Here is a 17,811-nt window from a genome sequence, read left to right as displayed (position 1 = left end):
TGAAGCCCGGGTGAGATGACTGACTAAGCCTATTTCCCTTCTTGAAATTTGGGGTTTTTGTCCTTGTTTTCAGCTCTGTTTAGTTGTTTTTATGCTTGTGAACAATGCCTCATTACTGAAGCCTCCTTGCATCAGATAGATTAGCCTCCGTTGATTAGGATTAGTAGATGTTTTTATGTATTTTTCCATCATTTACGATCCTTTGTCAAAAAGTTGCTTAAATCGATCTATCGCTTTGGTATAAAAAGTATCGTAACTGTTGTTTTGTGTCAAAGAGAGAAGTATCGTTGAGTCTTCCTTCCCTGGATAGTCGATTGAACTTTCTATCGTGTATTTGATTTTATTTATTTGATATTTGAAGTGTAGAAAGCATTTTCTATTTGAAATTGAAAAGTGATGTTTAGTAGTTGTTTCTATTTTGAAAAAGAAATTGTCGAAATGTCGCTTTGAGTAAAAATATTTCAGATCTTTACTACATTTAGTTTTATTTTTTGGAATTTTCAAATTAAAGAGAACGAAAACAAATACATGCATTTGCATTTGCATTTAGATTGTGTGTGAAAAATGATTTAGGAAAAGTGCATTTAGTGTGTGGTGTTTGCTCTTTGTTTGAAAGAATCATAATCTTCTTTCCTTAGTAGCTAGGATTTTCATTGCTCAAAATAAACAACGATTGTTTATCATTATAGATTGCATATTTAGGAATTTTAAATCTCCATCACACAGTGAACCATTGAAATGAAAAAAAAAAAAAAAAATCAACTCTAAAATAAATGTCAATGAACTTAACAACGTTTTGGAACCTAATGTAACACATCTAGAAGTCTAGGCTAGAGACGTGTTCCGGCATCGTAAACTCTAGTAACTATCATTTTCATTGAAGGTTGGGTGATTCCTCCTCCTTGATACAACAAGTGCTAGCACGGACTTGTGCTCCCTGTACCATCGCGTATATATTGGGAGACCACAATAGGCTCATATCCTTTATCCATAAGAAGCCATGTCTGCTGCCCTATCGATCGCAATGCACTGAACACAACATTCAGGAAGTTTGACTGCCATACATAAGTCCTTGGTAATTTCTTTTTAATTTATCACTAAGGTGTATTTTTTAGTTTTGCAATTGGTTTGGTAATCCCTCTGTCTAGATTTCTAGAGTAGTCACTTTGTTCCTTTTCGACTCTTTAAAAGAAAAGATCCATTTGAGCACTTGTCACTTCAGGCTCATTAAAAATAGAAGGGGACTAGAGTCATCTTTAGCTTTTTCTTGACTCTTAAAAATTGAAAAGGAAAAGTTGTGTCAAAGCATCATTAAAATTTATTAAAATCGAAATAACATTATTTTCCCCTTAATTTTGAGCTGATCAAGTAATCTGCAATCGTGGAATAAAGCCAATCAAAACCTCATCGTTTGCAGATGCTAATGAGTCAAGCATCTTTGACTCCAGAAATGAAGCCATTTCAGGAAAAACGGTCTCGTCTAACTGAGTCCAATTCATCTAGTTTATTTGAAACTTTCGTTTCAACATCGTCAGAGACTACAGTTACTCCGATAATTTCTGGTACATCTGCCTTTAGAGAAGAAGTTCCGTAGTTACAAGAGGACATTAGAACTGATCCTAGTGTAGCGGTAGACAATTCTATACCTGAAACAACTCCATCTAGAGTTGATCCAGAAATTGAAGTTCATTTACCTGAACATCTGGAAGTTGAGTTTCAGAATTCAGAAGGTGTCACCCCTCTAGTATCTGTCATCGCAAAAGCTATACCTTCTTCAGCTCCAGCAATCTTTTACAGACCTAACGGTCTACCTCTTCCTCCTAGTCTGATTTCTATAGAGGAGATAGTAGAGGATCCTCCAACCAGTACCCCATTACATTTTGGAACTGGGATTCATTTGTATCCTTCTACTCCTGAAGTTAGCTATTTTAATCATCCTTCGTCGCAAGTTCCTATCGAATCACTAGAAAATATTTTGGATAGACTAAATATGTCTGAGCAACCATCAACATCTAGGACTATATCATTTGACACAACTATGGTAGAGCTTCCTTCTTCCGTTCCTACAATGTTTGTTGGTATACCATCTGTCCCAGCTAGTTACCAATCACTAGCTAGAGTCCATTCAGGGACTGTTTCGATGACATGGTATGTTCCTGTTTGTTCATATGGAGTCCCATATGGTATTTCTTATGTTGAAACTCAGCAAGTTGATTCGGCATGCCAATATCAATTTGGACAGATCAATCTTCAAAGAATGATATATCCTTTGAACACTGGACTACCGCCATATGGAGGGCAGTATGCTTTTTCATTGTTCCCTCCCGGAGAACAACCATACGAGAGTTTACAACAAAATTTAGGTCAAACTGGAATTACATCGAGTAGTTGGGTACCAATACTGCCTCAACAACTAAGGGTTGTATATTCAATGCAACTGACCCAGCCTATGTCAAATATTCCCACTGCACCTGCTATTGTGTCTGTGTCACAAGTACAGGCATTGCCTGTTGTGTGTCAACCTCAAGTCTCTCAGGTTGCAATACAACAACCTCTTGTCACTACGACCCAATCACAACCTCAGGTTAGTGCTTCCTTACCTGGAACGACTCAGGCTCAAATGGGTCTAATCACTCCGCATCTTGGTCAATCTTCCAGTATTAGGAAATAATAAATGGTCCAGCAACCATGGCTGGTACAATACCAACAACCACAATTCTAGCAAACCTACCAAGGACATGAGTAACAAGGCTTTGTAGGTAATGTACAACCACATTTTCAAAACAGTTATCATCAACCATACTATAATAGTTATGTCTAGCAACCTTATCAAAGTTACCAGCATCAGATACATTATGATGGTATGCAAAGACCTACTGCTCAGGTGATTCCATCTTATCCTGGGTATGCTTCGCCTAACCTGAATCAATAGTTGCCTTTTGTAGCAACTCTAGAATTACCGAATTTGAACCGACTGACTAGTGATCTAATTGCATACACCCCTTGGTGGCCAATGATTTCTCATAAACTTCCCTCCAATATTCCTAAATTCAATGGAAATCCAGGTGAAGATCGATCGAATCACGTAATGACTTTTCATTTGTGGTGCTCATCTAACACCCTAAATGATAATTCGATTAGGCTTCACCTTTTTCAGAGAACACTTATTGGTCCAGTAGTGAAATGGTATATTGAATTGCCTAGAGCTTCGTTCGATAACTTCAGCACCCTTGCCACAATATTTCTAACCCACTTTCAATTACCCATAATGTACAAAATAGGAACAGAACTCCTTACCAATTTTAAACAAACCATGACCACTCACATATCCAATCATATTCATGAGTGGCGGTGTCATGTCAAATATTAAAGACATATGTTCCTGATTAAGTTTTAGCTGAGTGGTTTATTAAGTCCTTATTGCCTTCTATAACTGAGGACATAGCGAAAGGAGGAGTTTTCACTAAAGAGCAAGTCATTGCTCGTGCCTAATATTTAGACTTGATCTATACTCAGTCTGGCACACTCTACAACAAAATTCCGGATGCTCCTAGACCATAATTTTCCATTCCACCCCCTCCTAAATCAAACAGGGACTCTCATGCCGGTGATGGTGTCATCGGTGTCTCAAGCACACAAACTACAAAGGCTCCATCTAAAAAAGCCATTGCATTTTCTAGTAAAAAAGAAAATGAAAAACCTCTTGCCTCGGAGATTAATGCTGTGTCATATGGCGAGGGCAAGAATCCAAAGAAACCAGGGGGCAAGAAGAAAGGGAAAAATAATAAGAAGAAACAGGAAAATTCACCTCCTGAAAAATCTTTTGAGAACCCTACTGGGTAAAAGAAACCTCATCAACCATGTTACTTATGTAACGAGGACCATTGGACAAAGAATTATCCACATCGAGCTGAGGTTACAAAACTTTTAAAGACTTCAAGTACCTCAGCGGTGTTGACTGATCTGTTTCTGAACCCAGAAACTAATCTAGTTGCTATCAATAATGCGTCCCCATCACAAGTGATTATGTTATCCATCTCAAAATAGCAAAATGATGCTTTGATATTGACAAGGAATAAATATTATGGAATCCACAGTCATCAAACAACAAGGCTATAGATCAACCCAGTAGTTCGACAAAAACTTCACTAGAAGTTGTTCCACCCATTATTCTTGAATTAACTATAAATCTGCCAAAGGGAGTCACATAAATCGACATTTAATCCTCATGCATGAGTTGCAAAGAATTATAATATAGTGGAGGATCTGGCTCAATCGCCATCCGCTATGTCGACACTTGAAGTACTGCAGAATTGCCCCTCCTAGAAGCAGGCTTTGTTATCAGCAATAGGTGGATTGACCCAGTGGATTCCAGTCTTATGGCCTTTAACCATAAAGAATATACACCTCAGTTACCGACCCAACTTGCTTTCCTTATACAGGTAAAAGCCCTCAACAAAACTGTTCATCAAACAATCATTGATGAGGGGGCATCTACCTGTATTATGTCAATGAGTTGCTGGAAAACTTTAGGTTCACCACCCTTGTCATGATCATCAACAACATTAAAAGCATTCGATGGAAGAAAATACACACCATATGGAACTTTAAGTAACTTGCAAGTTGAACTGTGTGGCAAGACAGTAGAAATTGAAGTCGAGGTCATTGATGGAAACCTTGACTACAATATCTTACTAAGAAGGCCCTTGATTTATGCTATGGCTGCAGTTGTGTCTACATATTTTAGAAAGATTGCATTTCCATTCCAAGGTGGAATTACAGTCGTTGACCAACTAACCTTTTTCCCCAATATTTCACAAGCTACTGGAAGCATTCCATTGATCCATGGAAGTTCTTAATCGCTTGAAAATGTTGGGGTAGGTCTCCTAAAAGACCCCTCCTTGATGGGTACTTTTGCCCTCTTGACTCCAAGTAATCTGGCGGAAGTGGCCATAGTGGAAACCTGTCATATGATCTCTTCTACATCATATAAGATTAAGAAGAAATCTGACCATTTTGATAGTGTGGATCACCGCGAGGTGTTGCCCCCAAGCCCCATAGAATCTTTGTAGCAATCAATTTTCTGGGCCTAGGCAGCGAACCCAAATCAGCACTCAATGAGTGTTTGGATAGATAGGTCTCTAGAGTATCATACCTCTTCTGATCCTTGGTCTCATGTACATTCTACAGATGAAGGAATCATCCATTCAATGATGATAGGAGAAACACCGTGGGAACATTACCACCATCATTCCCACCTTCAAGATAACAATGAAGATTATTCAAGTGACCTTAATCATCCTTCATTTTTGATTTTTTATTGAATACTGTAAATATAGTGGATTCTAAGAGAAATCTATCTAATATTGAAGAAACTATCGCCATTAATATCTCGACCAAACCTAATGTTGTAGAGAATATTCACGTTAGAAAATCTTGTTCTTCAATAGAACTGGAAATTTATTGCGCTCTCTTTGGCGAATTCAGAGATGTCTTTGCATGGTCATACGAAGAAATGCCAGGCATTGGCTCGAGAATTGTTGAACATGAAATAAAGATGTATCTAGATGTCAAACCAGTACGACAATGACTTCGATCTATTCATCCGAAGAAAGCCACTGCCATTAAGGCAGAAGTTGAAAAACTTTTGCATGTTGGTTTCATTTACCCTGTTCCTCTCACTAATTGGGTGTCGAACATTGTTCCTGTAATGAAAAAACAAGGAACAATTAGAGTCTGCGTCTATTATAGGGATGTAAATCAAGCTTGTCCAAAGGACAACTATCCTACACCCTTCATTGACCAGATAATTGATGAATGTTCCGGATGTGAAATATTTTCATTTATGGATGGATTTTCCTAATACAATCAAATCAATATCCGCCCACAAGACCAGTCAAAGACTGCATTTATATGTTCGTGGGGCACATTCACGTACCATAAACTACCTTTCGGTTAAAGAATGTAGGGGAAAATTTTCAAAGGGTAATGAACTACGCCTTCCATGACATCAAGCACATCATTTAACCGTATCTTGATGATCTACCGGCTCATTCGTGAAAGCGGACTGATCATCTGTAGCATTTGAGAGCAATATTTCTACATTGCTGACACTACAAGATACGACTCAATCCACACAAGTGTGTGTTTTGTGTTGGTTCTGGTCGATTATTTGGTTTTTTGGTTTCTAAAGACAGAATTCGACTCGACCCATTTAAGGTTCAGGAAATCCTTGACATGCCTCCACCTTCAAATTTTCTTCAGATTCAGAAAATCCAAGGGAAAGCTAACTTTCTAAGGAGGTCCATTCCACATTATGCCAAAATTTCCAAAGGTTATATGCGTCTTTTGAAAAAAGAAGTACCCCTCAAATAGGATTAGGTTGCGCAAGCTTCCTTTGATGCTTGAAAAGGTTCCCTGATAAAAGCATCATTAATGTATGCTCCTAACTATCAAAAAGACTTTAACCTGTATCTCGATGCCACAGATACAACCATCAATATGGTTTTAGTGCAAGCAAATGATGGAATAGAACATACTATATATTATTTAAGTCAAAACTTAAATAATACAGAAAGAAAATACTCCTATGTTGAAAAGCTAGCTTTAGCAGCTGTTCAAGAAGTACAAATATTTCGACACTATATACTCTTTCGCAAAACTACCATTGTGTTAGATTGCAACCCTATGACCTACATTTTGTCGCGTCAATTACTGGGGGGGAAATATTCCAAATGGATAGCCATTTTGCAAGAGTTTGATATGGAATTCACCAAATCCAAATCAAAGAAGTCTCTCGTCTTCGCAGAGTTACTTTGTGACCTTCCATTGTCATCCAATGATTTAACATCTAAAGCATCAATCGTGGATGAGACTCTATTTCTGATATCGTCAAACGATCCATGGTATGGAGATATACTGATATATCTCCAAACCCAAACTTTTAGGCCAAACACCTCTTGCTTGGAACAACGGCGTATTCGATACCAAGCCAAAGACTACATGATCGTTGGTGATACACTTTACCGTCATGGTGTCGATACAGTTCTGCGAAGGTGCCTCACACATGACGAGGCTGAAAAAGTTCTGAATGACTATCATTTAGGTGCGTGTGGGGGGCATCTATCTAGTTACGCTACTGCACGAAAGATCTTACGAGTTGGTTACTTCTGGCCCACTATATTCAAAGATTGCATAGTTGTAGTCAGAAGTTTCCATGCTTGTCAAATTTTCGATCACAAAACCAGATTACCACCTGCATCACTGCATCCAGTAGTTGTTGTTGGGCCCTTCGCTAAATGGGGCATTGATTTCATGACATGTAACCCCACCTCGGCTAGGGGGCATGGGTATATCATAGTCATTGTCGACCATTTTAAAAAATGGCCCGAGGCGATTCCTACATTAAACAACAGTGGCGAAATGGCTACTATTTTATTTTTTAATCATGTAGTCTCCAAATTTGGTGTTCCACAGGCTATAATCACAGATCATGGATCGCATTTTCGAAATCACATGATGGTTGAATTGACTGCCAAATTAGGATTGTCCCACGATAGTTCTACTCCATATTATCTGCAATCTAATGGACAGGTTGAGGCAATCAACAAAGTCCTTAAGTGCATGCTGCAGAGAATTATTGGAGTCAAAAAACGGAATTGGCATTTAATCCTGTAGTCAACTGTGTGGGCATATAGGACTTCGGTGAGAAATGCGACTGGATTTACGCCTTTTCAGTTGGTGTATGGTCTGGAAACTATCTTACCAATTCAGTGCGAAATTTCGTCTCTCAAGCTCGTTAAAAAATAGGCCTACCCCTGAGCATAGTTTCCACAAGGTTCAAGCTCATTAAAAGATGAACCCGCATCCCACTGAGCATAATTTCCGCAAGGTTCAAGCTCATTAAAAAATGAAGCTACACCCCACTGAGCATAGTTTACGCAAGGTTCAAGCTCGTTAAAAAGTGAACCGCATCCCACTGAGCATAGTTTCCGCAAGGTTTAAGATCATTAAAAAATGAACCCACACCCCACTGAGCATATGTTCCCCCAGAGTTCAAGCTCATTAAAAAATGAACCCACCTTCGGTAAATAACCTTCGTGATCGCCATGCCATCTTCCTTTTGAGCCTTGGTTATGTTCTTGCTAGCACCTCCCTTATTTTGGCCGATAATACACTTCCACTTGATTGTTTACCCTTTTGAGGAACAACTGCGATGAGTGGTTTAATTAGTCAACCTCTTCACATCACCATGTTTTGAGAAATTCCAACTTTACTCGGAACCAATTGCTACCCCAAACACCATTTGTTCCTAAAAAACGAGTCCTCTTTAAACCCTTTTTAGACTCACTAAATATGAAAAGATTGTCAAGCTATTGACCTTTTCAGCTTGCTAAAGTAATCGAAAGTGCCATCCCTCCTGTAGATTTTAATATTTTTTCAAACCTGAGGGATTATCTCATGAAAAGGTTCGAGAATTTGTCTTTTTCGGCTCGCTAAAGTGATAAAAAAGTCATCCCTTTTTGTATTATTTTAATCTTTTTCGGACTTAAGGGATTATTCTACGAAAAAGAACTGCCGGAGTTTCCTTTTCGTCCCTTTTCAAACTCTCTAAACATGAAAAGGGTCGAGTTATCTTTTTCGTTAAACTCGTTAAAACAGTAGTGACAAACTTTTCCACCCAGAAAAGAACGAGTTTCACTGTCGTTAGACTCACTAAAACATACCGACAGGTTTGCCCGAAGGGAAAATTATAGAAAAAGCATATGTTATCCTCCTCAAGCTTGAAAAAAATAAAGAGGTACTGGTCAGCAATGACTGAGGAAAAAGAGAAGAAAACTTAAAGAATTTTATGGTAGCAGGTCGCTCTTGAACATGACACTTTCATTCCATCACCATGATTGAGTCGGGTTGGGTTATTCCATTCACTAGTCATTTCACCATTGGTCTTTCACACCATCCATTTTGGGGTTAATGCTACCAATCCATCTCAGTATCGGGGATATGTTCAAGAGAAGTCATTCAGTTGAGAATTCACCATCCAGTTAATGTATCATCCACTGCAATACCTTCAACCTCCATTTTTCATGACTGCCATTCCTAAACCTTGTATCTTCGATCGTTTTCACCTCGAGAAAATCATTTGCTTTGTTTCATGTCATAGATGTGGGATACATTAAGGCCCTCCTACGATGGGTCACTTCTTGTCAAAATCATCTCATTATCTAAGAAGTTGAATTAGAAACAACCATTTCAGTACTTTGAAGCTTGCATGCGTTAATGGCAAGTTTCTCACTTTCGGAGACAGGTTGACATCAATGACCTTCGACCGAAAGATTTTGTGTGCTGTTTGACATTGGATCATATATTCACACCACGTGAATTGTCCTGTAGTACCTTGAGGGTCATCATCATTATTGGTGATTCCTCTCACGTCTGTTAACAACTCACATTATTGGCTGGTAATCAGGCGATGTCTTTCAGTGTTCGACTTCAGAACATCTTTTCAAATGGATCGACTTGTACATCGGGAAAAGATTTAACGAGTTTGAAGACCCCAGATCTAGTTTCATCCATCCGGGCTGCGATATATTGAGGGATATAAAGACATCAAATGTACACAGAAGCTGCACAGATAGTCATCTAAGCCGGGGAAGATGACTCTACATATGAAGAATCACTAGTCTGCAACTGCAGACAATTATCTGTTCTATGTACATGAAATGAATTTATAAAAGTTGAGCATGGGAATGCCCGCCTTAGCTAGATCATGAAAATTATATATGATGATGTATTGTATTGTATCTTATACAGGTCACCTTCTAGTTTCGAAAACATTGGATCCTCATGTTAAATCATTTCACCCGACATCAAAGATTTATGACTTCATGCTTTAGGGGGCAACTGTTATAGACATATTTGGCCACCTCAACCCCAATCTTATATGTCAATAAACTAGGGCTCTTTAACCCCTAAAAGTGTTGTGTCATACCCTAAAAGATTATGGTCAACTGATTACATCATTCCCTAAAAGTTCAACCTGAAAAACCAACCAGAACTAGCCAAAACAGGACCATGCTGACTGCTCCATTGTCAGGGTGTGATGCACATTGACTTCTACACTAGCCAGGTGCGATGCACACTGAAGAGGCCTTCTGTGGGGTGCAATGAGCGAGGATGGACAAATGTCCGAGACGGTTTGCTAAGTGGATGCTCATGGAATCTTCCAGAAACTTCTCCTATGACACTTGCCTCTCTGAATTCGCCCAGGGATGAGTAAGAGATCCAAGAAATCTCCAAGTGGAACCAAGAACAACAAGTGGAATGAGACTAATCAAAAACCTAGAGATGACTCACACCCTTGCATACATCTATAAATGGATCCCTCATCTGAGAGATCTAGAGGTTGGAATTTTGCAATTTGTAAGGAAGTGTTGATAATTTGTATCTGAGAAAGAGCACTATATTGTTGGGTGATCTTACTTTTCATGAGGTGAAGAGAGATTTGATGCTGGGAGGATGATGCTAAATCAGATAGCTGGGTTGTAATTCTCCCTTCTATTTTAATAAAGTTCTTTGAGTTTTCCTACATATAATCGTGTATTTGTGAATGTTGTTATTTGTGAATGCCATTGTATGTTCAATGTATTTCTGATTCTACATTGCTTATGATATAATAGATCAAGATGCTTTGATGGTGTTTTGTTTTGTTTCTACAGGTATTCTCTAAGCAAGATAAGTAGGAGAGGAGTTGCAAGTTATATCAAGGGGGAGAGAAATCAAACAAGGAGTCAAGTGAAAGATCCAGGTTGGTTCCTTTGCCTCTCTCTTATCTGTCATACATAGAAGAAATCCAAAATTGCTTTGATTGTTTGTTTGCTAGGATAGTTGCCAATCCTAGAGGGATAGCAGATTGAAAAGACACTAGTTTTCCTAGAAATAGGTGGTTGGTTAGAAGGTAACTGAAGTTTCTGAGTTTGAGTTAGTGCAAGCATTGATTGTTGTGTAAATGGATTTGGTTGAGTGGATTGCTGGAATTGTTGATATGGGAATGATTTGTGAGGATATGGCTGTTGATATGACTGATAAGATTGATATTGCCGAGGGTAAAATTGTTGGGGAGGTTGAGTTGCATAAGAATATCCTCGCCAAATTTGTGAAGGTTGGTTTTTGTTTTTTTGAGGAGGCCAAACTTGCCATGGCATAAGAGAATTCCATGAATATTGATACTGAAAATTCTGGGGGATTTGTTGAGGAAACTGTTGATATATACTTGCAAAACATGGTTGCCAAGCTCTTCTTGGTGCCATATAATAAAATCCTTGAGTTTCTTCTAATTGACCTCCTTGCAACTCTTTTAATGTTGGAAAATCATCTGTAACATGATTTTCTGTACAAATTCCACAAACATGTATATTATCCAAAGGACATTCTCGTAAAAGATGCTTTTTCCTTTACTTAGGACAAAGATTGACTTTTTTTGTTCTTATTATTATTGTTTCTTATTTTCTTTTAATACATCAACTTGCATTCCTAAGGTGTTGTTGTAGCGGTTACAACCACCCTCCAAAATTATTCCTTAGCTTCATTTTGGAGCCTTCCTACCAACCTTTCACAGCAGCATGCCTTGTCTTGTCAAGTACACAAGCTTCAGTGATTTTCTTACAGAATGACAACCTGTCCATCAAAGTTTGTTGCATCCCCCTCATAGGTTGTTTCATCGAACTTGGTCCAACTACAGGCTGAGTAGCTCCCTCAAGAAATTGCACAATTCTAGAGGGAAACTAGCCTTCCCTCCAGAAATTGCTCAATTCTGTCTGGCAGCTTGCTCAGCTCCAAAATTACGCAAATTTACCTGTCACTGTTCACTGGAAAAATTGTGCAATTCCTCCCAGTAGGACTTCTCAACCCAAAAATTGCGAAATCCTGGGTAGCAGTCAGTTGCTCTGCCCAAAAATTACATAATCCCTCTAGTCAACCAACCCAGCTCCCTCCCAAAAATGCACATTTATTCCTGCCAACTGAGCATACTGTTGCATGTGTAGTTGAGTTGAACAGTTCCTTCTAGGACTGAGAAAAATTGATTTGCATGCATGGGTTGCTTTCCCAAGGCATCATGCAAAGGCATCTGTTGATTCAGGGATCTACTTTTAGCAGATGGAGGTTGCATGCAAGGATCATTTTAGATACCTCCCACCAGGTGTCAATCCTCCTAGATTTGTGGCATCCACGTCACATCTTCGATTTTATCAAAAATAATGAACCAGATGCTGCAGAGATCTTTCCTCACATCGGCTTTGTAGATCTAACATCCCACATTGCATCTAGGAGTCGTTGGCACATTCAGCTCAATTGTCTTGGGGTAAGCTCACTGTTAATGTCTTGCATTTCATTTTTGTCTCTTTTTGTCTTTAACATTGTGTGAGTGTTGTCTGATTGATTTCAGTGAGTGCTTACTGTCGTTTACATGCACTATCTTGTAATAGTACTGTTTTAGTTTTTGTTAACATCTCACTGCTATCGTATCCATGAAACTATTTTTGCATGCACGGTCGTCGTTTCGACAACTCACTTCACACACATGCATGCTTTCCCATTTTCTAAATCTTGCACTTGTTGTTTGCATGAATGATTATTCACTCTTGTTTTCACTCATCTCATCATCCATTCACACTTCTCATGTTTTTAGTTTCCCATTGTTTATGGGAAAACTAGTATTCCTAAAGAATGCTAGCCCTCTAGGTTTGGCAGCTACCCTAGAAACAACAGTTTAAAGCAATCTAATGATTTCTTCTATGTGTAACAGATAAGAGAAAGATAATGGAACCAACCTGGAACTTCCACTTAATCCCTTGTTTGATCTCTCTCCCCTTTGAAAGATCCTGCAACTCCTCCCCGTACTTAACATGCTTGGAGAGTACCTACACACGTACAACAACAAAGAACCATCAAAGCATCGTGATCTATTACAACATAAACATTACAGAATCAGATATAGAATGAACAAATGATAGCATTCACAAATGATAACATTCACAATTGCACAATAATATGGAAGAAAACTTGAAGAAATTTATTAATAGAAGGGAGAATTACAACCCAGTTATCTGATCCAGCATCATCCTCCCAGCTTCAATCCTTCTTCACCTCATGAAATAGCAAGACCACACCAACAATACAATGCTCTTTCCTCAATTACAAACTAAACACTTCCTTGCAATTCACAATATTCCAACCCCTAGATCTCTTGGATGAGGGATCCATTTATAGATGTGTGCAAGGGTGTGAGTCATTCGTGGGGTTTGATTAGTGTCATTCCACTTGTTATAGTTGATTCCATAAGAGAAGGGATAACATATGGTTTTATATCCCTTATTCATCCTTGGGCGAATCCAGAGAGGCAAGTGCACAGGAGAAGTTTCTAGAAGATTCCATGAGCAACCACCTAGCAAACTGTCTCGGAAATTTGTCCATCCTCACCCATTGCACCCTATAGAAGGCCTAAACAACATGCATCACACCCTGGTAGTGTATTACTCAGTATGCATCACACTTTGCCAGTGGAGCTGTTAGTATGGTTCAATTTAAGGAATTTCTGGATGGTTTCTTAGATGGAACTTTTGGGGAATGATGTATTCAGATGACTATGTTCCTTTAGGGTATGAAACAACTCTTTTACGGGTTGATGAGCCCTAATACATTGACATATGAGTTTGGGGTTGATGTGCCCAAATATGTCTATAACAGTTGCCCCTTAAAGTATGAAGTCGTAAATATTGATGTTGGGTGAAATGCTTTATCATGAGGATCTGAAGTTTTGAACTGGAAGGTGACCTGCATAAGTTACAATACAATACATCATCATAATATAATTTTCATGATCTAGCTTAGGGAGGCATTCCCATGCTCAGCTTTATAAATTCATTTCATGTACATAGATCAGATAGTCATCTGCAAATATAGACTGGTGATTCTTCAGATGTAGAGTCATCATCCATGGTTAGGATGACCATCTGTGGAGAGCCTTTGTACATTTGATGTCTTTATATCCCTGAATATATCACAACCCAGAGGATGAAACTCGATCCAGGGTCTTCAAAACTCGTTCGATCTTCTCTTGATGTACAAGTCAATCCATGTGAGGAGATGTTTTGAAGTCGAACATGGAAAGACATCGCCTGATTACCAGCCAATGACGTGAGCTGTTAACAGACACGAGAGGGATCACCGATAATGGTAATGATCCTCAAGGTACTATAGTACAATTCACATGGTGTGAATATATGATTCAATGTCTAACACCACGCAAAATCATTCAGTCGAAGGCCATTGATGTCAACCAGTTGCCGGAAGTGAGAAACTTGCCATTGATGTATGCAAGCTTCAAAGCACTAAAAGGGGTGTCTCTAAGTCAACTTCTTGGATAATGAGCTGATGTAAACAAGAAGCAACTTGTCATAGGAAGGCCTTGATGTATCCCACATCTACGACGCGAAATGAAGCAAATTATTTCTGAAGGTGAAAATGAACTGACGACACAAGGTTTAGGAATGGTGGTCATGAAAAATGAAGGTTGGAGGTATTGCAGTGGATGAGACATTAACTGGATGGTGATTTCTCAACTGAATGACTTCTCTTGAAAATGTCAGTGACAATGAGATGAATTGGTAGCGTTAACCCCAAAATATGGATGGTATGAAAGACCAATGGTGAGATGATCGATGAATGGAATAACCCAACCCAACTCAATAATGGAGATGAAGTGAAACTGTCATGTTCAAGAGTGACTTGCTACCACAAATTCTTCAAGTTTCTTCCCTTTTTCCCAGTCATTTCAGATCAATACCTCTTTATTTTTGAAAAGCTTGAGGAGGATAACATATGCTTGTTCTATAATTCTCCCTTCGGGCAAACCTATCACTATTTGATGTTTTAACGAGTCTAGTGACAGTGAAACTCGGTCTCGTCTAGAATGGACAAGTTTGTCGCTATTGTTTTAAAGAGTTTAACGAAAAGGATAACTCGGTTCTTTTCATGTTTAAAGAGTTTTAAAAGGGAAGAAAAGAAAACTCCATAAGTTCTTTTTCGTAAAGTAATCCCTCAGGTCCGAAAAAGGATAAAACAATACAAGAGGGATGACTTTTCCAATCACTTTAATGAGCCGAAAAAGATAAGTGCTCGGAAATCTTTTCATCTTTAATGAGTTTGAAAAGGGTTTAAAGAGGACTATATAAGGTCTCTTTCGTAAAATAATCCCTCAAGTCCGAAAAATGATAAAATGATACAGGAGGGATGACTTTTCCAATCACTTTAATGAGTTGAAAAAGACAAGCGCTCGATGGTCTTTTCATATTTAATGAGTCTAAAAAGGGTCTAAAGAGGACTCTATAAGTTCTTTTTCGTAAAGTAATCCCTCAGGTTTGAAAAAGGATAAAACAATACAAGAGAGATGACTTTTCCAATCACTTTAACGAGCTAAAAAAGACAAGCACTCGACGATATTTTCATATTTAACGAGTCTGAAAAGGGTTTAAAGAAGACTCTATTTTGAGGAACGAGTGGTGTCTAGGGTAGCATCTGGTTCCTGTGATGTTGGAACTTCTCAAAACATGGTGATTCTGTGAAGAGGCTGGCTAATAAGACCACTCATTGCAATTTTTCTTGAAGAAGGGTAAAACAACCAAGTGGAATCGTATGGTCGGCCAAAGGGATGGTGGTGATGGGATGTACACAGCCAAGGCTCAAAAGGTTGAAAAAATGGCAATCACAAGGTTAAAAATTGAAAATGGGTTCATTTTTTGACAAGCTTGAACCATGGGGAACTATGCTTGGATTCAGTTTCATTTTTACACAAGCTTGAAACAAAAACTATGCTTGGAGTCAGTTCCATTTTTACACAAGCTCGAGATGACAAAACTATGGTTGAATTTAGTTTCATTTTTACACAAGCTCGAAATGAAAAACCATGCTCGAAAAATGGCTTGCATGGTGGTCAAAGATGTTCAATTCACTATTTAGCACATCAGATTCTTTCATTAGTCGTTCAACCTGCTCAAAACTCCGTCAAACTAATTAGAAATACATATATATGGATGAAAAATGAACTAAAACTAACATTTCATTTTGAAGTACATGAATAGTAAACATAAAAAATAGTTTTTACCTTTTGCTTTCATCATTTCGTTTCAAATTTTGGATTTTGGAGCTCTGGAGCAGTTTTCCCTCTCAAATTTCACCAGTCGATTTCAGGAGATCCTGTGGACCATTCTCCGCATTGTTAGGACCAGGTAGGAGCTATCCTTGAGCTCTTAATTTTCATTCCATCTCTTCTTGATTCTGAGCAAGTTTTTCCACTTTTCTGGGCCCCTGGGGTTAAAGATTTTGTTCACCAATCATCGCACCTAGCTTGTATCGAAAGTTGTGATGCATACTGAGCTGTAAATAGGCCAGTCAGTATGCATCTCACCTTGCTCAAAGGCAGGTTGCAATGGGTGTAGAAAGGTAACTTTATACAGTGTTTTTCATCCAATTTTAACCTATTTTTCTGAAAATTGGATCCTAACTCATATATTGTTTGCATTTCAGATATTTGTTGGATCAAGATGGTTGTCACAAGGCATGAACAAGAACATGAAGAGGAGGATATGACTACTTTACACGACCAGGGCGCAGTGGATGCATTAAGATACTGTGGTTTACTGAAGTTCTTTCACATATCCAGCATGGGACAACAGATCGGTTTGTTGCAGTATTTTCTCAATGCTTGGGATCATATTGACCAGGTATTCCATATTAGAGGTAAATATATTCCTCTCACGGTTGAGGATATTTATTTCCTGACGGGATTGTCAAGGCATGGTGCCCCTCTTTCAGTATTAGGATTTTCTCGTGGGGTGAATCTGTGAAAGATTACATTTGTCAGTTCTGTAGGGGTGGATCTCAACCCAGTAAAGATTGTAAGATTAATATCCGAGATGTCATTGATCAACCTTTGAGGACCATTGTATTTACCTTTGCTAGATTGGCTGGCAGCGCAGCTTTACATTTAGCAAACAGATCTTACATGCAATATACCTTGGAATGCATGGAACCGAAGGTGTTCAATTGGTGTGAAGCAATACTTCCTGTTATAAAAGAAAAACTGTCCAAAGTAAAGAATGGAAGAACCAAGAAATTTGGTTATGGATCCATATTGATTGCTTTTTCTTTGGAAAGAATTCCATTGATGCAACCTTGAAAACATTTCACTGGGATTGCCTGCATCGAGGGAACCACGGATGTAGAGATGGGTGGACCTTATGGCTCGACATGTCAACAAGTCATAGATCTCCTTCTATGATGCCTTTTTCGAGTGGTTCTACTACCAGGAGATGGTTTTTATGGATTATCCATATGTCGGGATGGATTTCTAAGGCAATCTGGATTTGGCATTACCAGTTGGTGAGCAGCGGAGTGCTATAGGTAAAATGATTCAACCAAATCTTTGTTTTTTTTGCGTTATAATGTTTTTGTGTTTTTGATGCTACCAAGACTAAACAAACTAATATGTGTGTGCAAATATTGGACCAGTGCGACCAGTGGTATGCCCACGGGAAGTAGACGACGCCCCAGTAGGAGAGTCTGTAGGGAGGGTCATCCTTCAGGATCTAGATATATCAGAGACCCTGGCAGTGTTGTAGGATCAGATCGAGGGTCTCACTCTCAGCATTCAGAATGTTAGGAGCGATGAGTTACCTTTGAGGTTACAATGCCATACTACTGGTGTACTGAGTCGTTGGACTAGGCTCCTACGCATGATAGCACAGGCGGTGA

Source organism: Pinus tabuliformis, chromosome 2_2 (assembly GCF_031772625.1).
Source record: "Pinus tabuliformis cultivar Carrire ecotype Pingquan chromosome 2_2, CPIR1, whole genome shotgun sequence".
NCBI classification, from domain to species: Eukaryota; Viridiplantae; Streptophyta; class Pinopsida; order Pinales; family Pinaceae; genus Pinus; species Pinus tabuliformis.
The sequence above is the reverse complement of the archived record's forward strand: the minus strand, read 5'-3'. Positions refer to the sequence as shown.